Genomic DNA, 9,785 nt, shown 5'->3' with positions numbered 1-9,785 from the left:
ACACACACACACACACAGAGAGAGAGAGAGAGAGAGAGAGAGAGAGAGAGACAGAGACAGAGACAGAGACAGAGACAGAGACAGAGAGAGAGAGAGAGAGAGAGAGAGAGAGAGAGAGAGAGAGAGAGAGAGAGAGAGATGGTCTATTGAGGCTGCCCATGGCAGGTAGGACAATTCCTACAGTCTCCATCCCAAGAATATTTTTCTTTTAAATGTTTTAATGGAAAAAGCCATTTGTACCCTCTCATGTAACAATAACAATAACAATAACAATAACAATAACAGTAACAGTAACAATAACAATAACAACAACAACAACAACAACAATAATACTGTAATCACATTTTGAATTTTTTAAAAAAGGGGTATGTGTGGGGTAACTAGGAGGGTGGGATGAATGTGTTACACAGGGTGCACATGGCCATATCTGCTCTAAGGGAGCCACGGCACCATACTTGCTTCCATGAAAGGTGGAAACTGGTCGTCAGGGTGTCAGACCAGGACAGGATTGCTTTTCCTTGAAACCTTGCTTGAAATCTCTGCTCCCTCACAGCCTCTCACAGCTCACTTCACAGGTGGGTAAAGCAAGGCTGCAGGAGATACTTCAGCAGTTTGCCCAAAAATATGGGTGAGAGTGACCAATATCTGATCTGTGAAAGCTGAAGCAATGATACATGCTGGGAGGAGGAAGAAATGCATATGTGGCTAGAGTAGGAGCAGTCAATTTGTGCCCTTCCCATCGTCTGGACTACAACACACAGAAAACCCAGCCAGTGTGGGATTTGTCCACCCATCTATCTGCGTTACGACTTTCATAATGATATAATTGGGCAGTTTTTACCGCCCAAGGCCTGTGCTGCTTCAGAAAGGGAATGAAGACTTACCTGTCCTGCCAAATGAACTCTCTCTCTTTCTCTCTCTCTCTCTCTCTCTCTCTCTCTCTCTCTCTGTGTGTGTGTGTGTGTGTGAGTGTTGCATGACTGTGTGCACACATTCATTTTCGCTAAGTTGTTTTGTTTTGTTTTCAGTGGGTGAGAGCGATTATACACTGCCAAGAGACAGCAACACCTGTGGCATAGCAGCAATTACTGCAAAGCTTTGAGGATGTGTACATGGTTCCTCCAGAGCTTGGAAGACAATTGAATGTTTGTTTCCTGAAATTGTCAGATTGCACTTCTGCGGAGAAACTCTGACATTTTACAGAACCAATTATGATAGTTACTAGTTTCCAGCCAAACCAATCATACAGAATTAAAAGGCAGTGCCAAAACCTCAGTGCTTGCCCTGGCTGCCTGGCACCTAATGCCCCCCTAAGGCAGAGATGTCTTGGATCTCTTCTGTGAGAGCCTGAACTAGAGTGGGCCAACTGGGGCTTTACCCCAAAGCAGCAAATTTAAGAGGGTGTAGCAGGTACCCTGTCCTATACCTGTCCTCCAGTGTGATAAAGGGAGGAACAACCACATGACAGGAAGAAAAGTACTGCCCCCATTCTTCAGCCACACCAAGTACACCACCCTGCGTGCCTGAAACCAGCCAGCCAACAATGTCTCAGGTGACACTGCCAGAGAAACATTGGGAAACAGCCACCATGTTGTTTGAATAAAGGAGCTCCCTCTCTGCACTGTGTAATTCCCTTTCTGAACTGATGTTGCAGCAGTTGCACAAATGAACTCCCAAGTACTGAAAGGTTGGGCATGCAAAGGGGAGGCTGCCAGCTGGAGTGGGCAGGTGGGTGGAGATGTCTATACTATTGCCCTTCCACAATAGCATGATGCCATGGGACACTGGCTAATGGCAGTATCTTATCCCAATTGCCAGACACACACAGGGGGAATCGTGGAAATGGTTATCTTGTGAAGTCTGTTCTTACATGACTAGGCATGAAGCCAGGCCTCATCTCATCACTGTAGCTGTTTTCACAATTTCATTAGCATATATGCCAATTTGAACAGGGTAATGGCTGACTCCAGAATTTTTTTTTCAAAAAATTAAGTGAAAATTCTATGTGATAGATCCATCTGTTCTGAGCATGGAAAGGACATGGTTATGGTAACTGCCTGCTATATTGGTGCTGAAGATTAAACATATGTCAGATTTGGTTTCTTCTGCATTCAATATTTTTATTTATTTATTTGATTTATTTGATTTATATCCTGCCCATCTGGTATATTCTACCACTCTGGGTGGTGGAAAGATTTTTAAATCTTTCAATCTCAAATATAACTAATTTGTGAATTTTGGACAGCCAGTCAGAACTGAATGGAACAGAACTGAACTGAACTATTTAGTCATCTCTACTTAAGGCACTGTGATTGGGGGAAAAGAGAGGGCTGTGTAAACAGTATAAAGAGATCATGGTGGATATCTCCTACACCCAAATTCCCAGCCCAGAAACACAGTTAGTCCCTGATTGGAAGAGGGAACTCCTTAATTAGTTTGTGCATCTGCGTGTCAGAGCATGAGCTTCTTGCCCCTCTGAGATCATAGAGATCAGTTTGCTTTGTCTGGTGTGTTCAGCTTAAAAGCACAGAACTCCTCTGAACTCTGACTTCACCAACTCAGAAAGGCTGCCTCAGTACCTTCTCTGCACCATTAGCCTGTGTACAGCTCTCACTATGGGGTAGATTTTACATCTGTTTCTTGCCTGACATGAACCGATAGAGAAATGTATCGCCCAAGGCTCTCAGAAAGATGACTGAGGGGCAGTGGGCAACAAGGTGTCTTCCTAGGCTAATCCTGAATGGGCCACTCATAACTCGGTGGGCTTTATGCGTGTGTGCGCACGTGTGTGCACGCACGCACGCACGCACACACACACACACACACACACACACACACACATCCTTAGTGCTTTTTGTAGGTCCCATAGTCTGCCACTGAACAACAGTCAATCATCCCACAACTAAATAGCATTATGGTAATATACCACAATATACAATGGACAGGTCCTGTGACACTTGCCCCTCCCCTGAAGTTAACCTCTCCTGCTTTAAACACAGCATTAATGGTGCTCTGTAGATAATGCAAGTGCACCTGAAGTAGTTGGAGGGGTTACATTCTATATAAATGTTGCCACCGGCTTCTGGAGGCTGTGCATGGCCAATGGGTGGGAGCTCTGGGCCTGCCTTCTTACCCTGACCAACAAGGCTTATTTATTTATTTTATTTGTTTGTTTGATTGATTGATATCCCGCCCAGCGTTCTGTCTTGCCCGGTAATTCTTGACTCCTTTCAGCCGATAACGCCTGACTCTGTGGCCAGGCCGCTTGACCGCTGTCGAGCCACCACCTCCTCCCTTGACCCTTGCCTGGCCTGGCTAATCAAAGCGGCCAGGCCTACAACAACGGAATGGGCCACAGCAATAATAAATGGGTCTTTCCTTGAGGGCAGGTTTCCACCTGCCCTCAAGGAGACACTCATTAGGCCCATAAGAAAGAAACCTAGTTTGGCGGCGGACGAAATTGGCAATTACAGGCCCGTCGCCAATGTTTCTTTCATGAGCAAAGTGGTTGAGAGGGTGGTGGCTGACCAGCTTCAGGCGCCTCTGGATGAAACAGATGCCCTGGATCCATTCCAGTCGGTGTGAGGGTCCGTTATTCTTCGCCTCCCCCTTCCCCAATAAAGCCTCAGACGCATTTAAACCAACCAACTTGTCTTCTTTATTTAACTGTGGTAACGGAATAGAAACGTCAATTAGGTGGGGGATAAACTTCTCCTGTTGAAGTAACGGTTCATACAGGGGCACCCAATCTTCGTCAAAAGGGTTACTGGACTTCGATGCCCATGGACCGGCCTGAACCTGGGAGGGTTCTTCGGGATCGAAGTCGTCTCGCTCCATCGTCAATAATGGGGTCGTCTCCTCGAGCCCTGCATATCCCCAGGGTGAAGCTGCTGTTGCCCCGAGAGTTTCCCAGGGTCCGGGTGATACCCCAGCCTCCTCAGCTCCTCCAGATGCCATCGGGTCTTTTCCTCTCTTTCTCTCTCTACCCGTTTCTTTTCCTCAGCTAGCTTTCGCCTCCACTCACGGGTCTCTCTTTCTCCCCAGTAAGAGGGACGGACCCGAGCCTCATTCCTCCTTCTCTCCTCCGCTTCTTGCCGGGTCATACACACCTGTTCCCACTTGCCTGACCAGGGATCCTGGATTGAGACCCATTCCCATTCGCCTTCTTTCCCCGCCTGCCTCAGACTGACCTCCCCCTCAGCTCCCTCTTCTGGAACATTCGTTCCCCTCCCTGCCCAGACTAGAGGAGTCTGGGTCGCTATGCTTAACCCTTTCATACCCTTTTCTAAATCAAAGGTATCCACTGCTTGGTGCAGCATCCGTGGTGGAAAAGGCTTGGGTGCGGTTTGAGTGCCCACGGAGGCTCTAGGGCGAGACGGCACTCCTAACATCACTTCACGACCCGGGGAACGGGTGTCACACATCCCCCCCTCCAAGAGTGCCGTCCGCTCTTCCTCGCTGCGCGCCCACGGACCCTGCCGAGAAAAATAGTCGACATTAGTATGCTCTTTGCCTTTTCTATACCTTACTTGAAAAGAGAACGGTTGTAGAGCTAAATACCACCGAGTTAAGCGTGGGTTGGTCTCTTTCATTCGTTCCAACCACTGTAGAGGGGCATGGTCGGTGACCAGGTCAAAGGGAGCTCCTAGCAAATAGTATTTAAGACTATGTGTGGCCCACTTGATGGCCAAAGCTTCTCTCTCGATTACGGCATATCTTTGTTCTCGGGGTGACAGCTTACGACTCAAATACAGCACCGGGTATTCTACTCCGTCTTTAACCTGTGATAAGACAGCCCCTATACCCCGATCTGATGCATCTGTAAAAAGGGTGAAGGGTATATCAAAATCGGGTGCAAATCTAACTGGTAACTCACAAATTATTTCTTTTAACGTCTCAAATGCTTTCTTTTGGGAAGGACCCCATATTACTTTTACCGGGGCTTTCTTCCTAGTTAAATCAGTTAGCGGCGCCGCTATAGAAGCAAAGTTAGGCACAAACTGGCGGTAATAACCTACTAAACCTAAAAATTGTTGGACTTCCTTTTTTGTCCTGGGTTGGTACCATTTGGATATTTTAGTCACTTTCTCTTCCTGGGGTTGGATTTCTCCTTGCCCAACTTTGTATCCCAGGTAATCTACTTTGGGCAGCCCAATTTTGCACTTCTTGGGATTAACCGTCAAACCTGCTTCGTGTAGCCTTTCCAGTACCCTCCTAAGGTGGGCTAGGTGTTCTTCCCAGGAGCTGCTAAAAATTATAATGTCGTCAATATACGCAGCTGCACAGTCTTGTAAGGGTTCTAACACCCGGTCCATTAATCGTTGGAATGTAGCAGCTGCCCCATGTAGCCCAAATGGCATCTTCTTGAACTGGAATAAACCCTTAGGGGTACAGAAAGCCGTTTTCTCCTTATCTTGGGGTCTCAAGGGGATCTGCCAATATCCCTTTGTTAAATCGATCGAACTGAGATATTTGGCCCCCCCTAGTTTATCTAACAAGTCCCCTACCTTGGGCATAGGGTAAGCATCGAACCGGGATATGGCATTAACCTTCCTGAAGTCGATGCAGAACCTAAGCGACCCATCAGGTTTTGGAACCATTACAGGGAAGCTTCTCCAAGGTCCATTGGATGGTTCTATGACCCCCAGTTTAAGCATCTCATCAACTTCATGGTTAATTACCCCAGTTATGTGTCTGGGCCAAGACCTTCCACTCACCCTTACAACATTGCCAGGAGGTGTTTCTATAGGGTGTTCCACCAACTGGGTGCACCCAGGTACTGAGGAGAATACTTGGGGAAAGTCTTCCTTCAACTGCCCTGCTTGTAATTTTTGCTCCTCTGACAAGAGGTCCCCTATCACTATCTCCCCTCCGGAGGTCAAGTCTTCCCTTTCGGGGCCTAACTCGTCATCGACCTCGGTCCCAAACAACACTTCTCTGTCTATCCATTCTTTTAACAAATTTACGTGGAACACTTGAGTTTTCTTTTTCCTATCAGGGGTCTCTATTTCATAGTCTACTTCATTTAATTTTCTTAGTACTTTGTAAGGCCCGTGCCACTTAGCCAAGAACTTGGACGCCTCAGTGGGGAGGAGCACTAGTACCTTTTGTTGGGGTTCGAATTTCCTAGGACGTACCTTCTTATTATAGTAACCCCTTTGCTTACTCTGCGTTTGCCCCAGGTTCTCTTTAGCCATCTCCCACGCCAATTGTAAGTTATTCCTCATCTCAACTATCTGTTGGAGGGCCCCCTGTGAACGATCTTCCCCTTCTTCCCATTTCTCTCGTATTAAATCTAGTATCCCCCTGGGTCTCCGGCCATATAACAACTCGAAGGGGGAGAAACCTGTGGAAGCTTGAGGGGCCTCCCTAACTGCGAACATTAATGGGGCGAGAAAGGTATGCCACATCTTGGGTTTTTCCATTGATAATTTCCTGAGCATACCCTTCAAAGTCCGGTTAAATCTTTCGACTAGCCCGTTGGCTTGAGGATGATAAACCGAGGTTCGTAAAGGCTTAACCCCCAATAGGTCCCACATCTGCTTGAAGGTCAGGCTCATAAAATTAGAGCCCTGATCGGTTAAGACCTCTTTTGGAAAACCCACCCGGGAGAACATTTCTAACAATTCTTTGGCTAAGACTTTAGCTGTAGTGGATCTCAGGGCCACTGCCTCTGGGTACCGAGTGGCATAATCAATGACAACCAGGATGTACTGATGCCCCCCCGCTGACTTGGTTAGCGGACCTACAATATCCAAAGCAATTCTGTCAAATGGCCTATCTACCAGAGGCATAGGTATGAGCTCTGCCCCTGGTCCCGACTTGGGTTGAGTTATCTGGCACTTGGCACAGGACCTACAGAACTCTTCTACGTCGTGGGCCATCCTGGGCCACCAGAATCGCTGTTTCACTCTATCCAGAGTCTTTTGGGTGGCTAGGTGTCCTGCCACCGGTAAGTCATGAGCCCAATGCATTACCCAGAACTGCAGGCCCTCTGGGATTACCAGTTGTGATTCTTCATCGTTGCCCGCCTTGGTTACACGATACAGCAAACCTCCCCTCAATTCAAAGCCTTGCCCCCCTTCTGGGGTGGTCCCTTCAGTCATCGCTTGTTGCAAACAGCTGTTAAGTCCCGCATCATCTTGTTGGAGGCATCGTATCTGGTCTCTAGACAAATTCATCACTTCTAACTCCCTGGCCTCAGTTTCTTCCTGAGCCCAGCCTATTTCCCCGGGCTCCTTAGCCAAATTGCTCAGTCCAGGCCAGTCTCTCCCTAGTAGCATTTCCCTGGTCATTCCGGGCACTATTCCCACTTCCATGTCCCTTTTAAGGCCATCTACCTCGACCTCTGCCATGGTAGTCGCATATTCTTTCACATCCCCATGGATACACCGGATTACAGTGATCTCAGGTAAAAGTTCTCCCTCTAGCTCCTTTACCAGCGTTTTGCTGCATCCTGTGTCCACTAAAGCCTTCTTAGGATGTCCATTTACTCTCGCTTCTACTACCCAACCCGGGTGATTCTCCTCACCCACCTTGGTCATCCTGGTGCAAGCCTCTGCCCACGCACACTCAGTCACTGGGCAATACTTCCGAATATGTCCGAACTGGCCGCAGCCGAAGCAAGCGGTCATCTTCTCCTTCCCTAGGTTCCAGGTCGCCGCTTGTTTGGAGGCTGCCGGGTCGTTTGTCACCGTTGGTCTTGGTACCCTCGTTCCGACTGGGTTTGCATATTCAATGCGGTCGGGTCTATTCTTTTTGGCCCCCGTCTGCGCCGCTCCGCGAAAATCCGCCTGTTTGTTAGCGTCCGCCATTTTCTCTCTCAGTCTGGCTCCTTCTCCTTGTGGCGCACTTCTAGTTTGCCACGTGTCCTCTGCTTCTAAGTAATCTTCCAGCAGTGTCACAGCGCCCTCTAGGCTGGAGGGTTTGTTCTTGATGACCCAGTTCCTAGCTCCGCTGTTGAGCGTGGATATTAACTGTTCCATAATCACGATTTCTACGACCTGCTCTGCTGTCTTCCCCTTGGGTTGTATCCACCTCGTGGCGTTTACCCTCAACTTTTGTGCTAGTGTCCTGGGGTGTAACCCGGGCTTCAATTTTAGTCCCCGAAATTTCCTCCGGTATGCCTCCTCGTTTAAGTTGAGGGTATTCAAAATGGCCGTCCTTACCACGTCGTAATCTCCCGCGTCTTCTGGGTCTAGTGTATCTACTATTTCTTGAGGTAACCCCGTGAGGTATGGGGTCAGTATTAGCGCCCACTGATCCTTTGGCCACTGCGCGGAGATGGCGATCCTCTCAAACGTGTGTAAGAACGCTGCCGGGTCATCCTGGGGACCCATTTTCTGTAACTTAACCGGGGGCCGTGTTGCTATGGGTTGTTTCAGTCCTATGCTCTCTGCAGGCTGATTTCCCTGAGGTGTTTTTAACTGTTCGATTATCATCCGCTGCTGATCTGCTAATTGTTTCAACAAGACCTCCTGCCCTTCTGTTATACGTTGCATCCATTTTTCTGCGTCTGTGGGTTGCGGGGGAGGCCCCACGTGCTGGGCGCCAGTATGTGAGGGTCCGTTATTCTTCGCCTCCCCCTTCCCCAATAAAGCCTCAGACGCATTTAAACCAACCAACTTGTCTTCTTTATTTAACTGTGGTAACGGAATAGAAACGTCAATTAGGTGGGGGATAAACTTCTCCTGTTGAAGTAACGGTTCATACAGGGGCACCCAATCTTCGTCAAAAGGGTTACTGGACTTCGATGCCCATGGACCGGCCTGAACCTGGGAGGGTTCTTCGGGATCGAAGTCGTCTCGCTCCATCGTCAATAATGGGGTCGTCTCCTCGAGCCCTGCATATCCCCAGGGTGAAGCTGCTGTTGCCCCGAGAGTTTCCCAGGGTCCGGGTGATACCCCAGCCTCCTCAGCTCCTCCAGATGCCATCGGGTCTTTTCCTCTCTTTCTCTCTCTACCCGTTTCTTTTCCTCAGCTAGCTTTCGCCTCCACTCACGGGTCTCTCTTTCTCCCCAGTAAGAGGGACGGACCCGAGCCTCATTCCTCCTTCTCTCCTCCGCTTCTTGCCGGGTCATACACACCTGTTCCCACTTGCCTGACCAGGGATCCTGGATTGAGACCCATTCCCATTCGCCTTCTTTCCCCGCCTGCCTCAGACTGACCTCCCCCTCAGCTCCCTCTTCTGGAACATTCGTTCCCCTCCCTGCCCAGACTAGAGGAGTCTGGGTCGCTATGCTTAACCCTTTCATACCCTTTTCTAAATCAAAGGTATCCACTGCTTGGTGCAGCATCCGTGGTGGAAAAGGCTTGGGTGCGGTTTGAGTGCCCACGGAGGCTCTAGGGCGAGACGGCACTCCTAACATCACTTCACGACCCGGGGAACGGGTGTCACAGTCGGGCTTCAGGCCGCGGCATGGTACAGAGACGGCATTGGTCGCCCTGCATGATGACTTGTTGAGGGAGGCTGACAGGGGCAAAACGTGTCTGTTGGTCCTCCTCGACATCTCGGCGGCCTTTGATACCGTCGACCACGGTATCCTCCTGGGGAGGCTCTCCGAGTTGGGAATTGGTGGCTTGGCGTTAGCCTGGCTCCGTTCCTCCTTGGAGGACCGTCCCCAGAGAGTTCAGCTTGGGGAGAGTGTCTCAGCCCCGTGGAACTCCAATTGCGGGGTTCCACAGGGGTCGATTATCTCCCCAATGCTGTTTAACATCTATATGAGGCCGCTGGCTGGTGTCATCAGGGGGTGTGGAGCCGTCCTGTCCCTCCAGCGCTGCCTGGGG

Source organism: Pogona vitticeps, chromosome 2 (genome assembly GCF_051106095.1).
Source record: "Pogona vitticeps strain Pit_001003342236 chromosome 2, PviZW2.1, whole genome shotgun sequence".
NCBI lineage: Eukaryota > Metazoa > Chordata > Lepidosauria > Squamata > Agamidae > Pogona > Pogona vitticeps.
The sequence above is the reverse complement of the archived record's forward strand: the minus strand, read 5'-3'. Positions refer to the sequence as shown.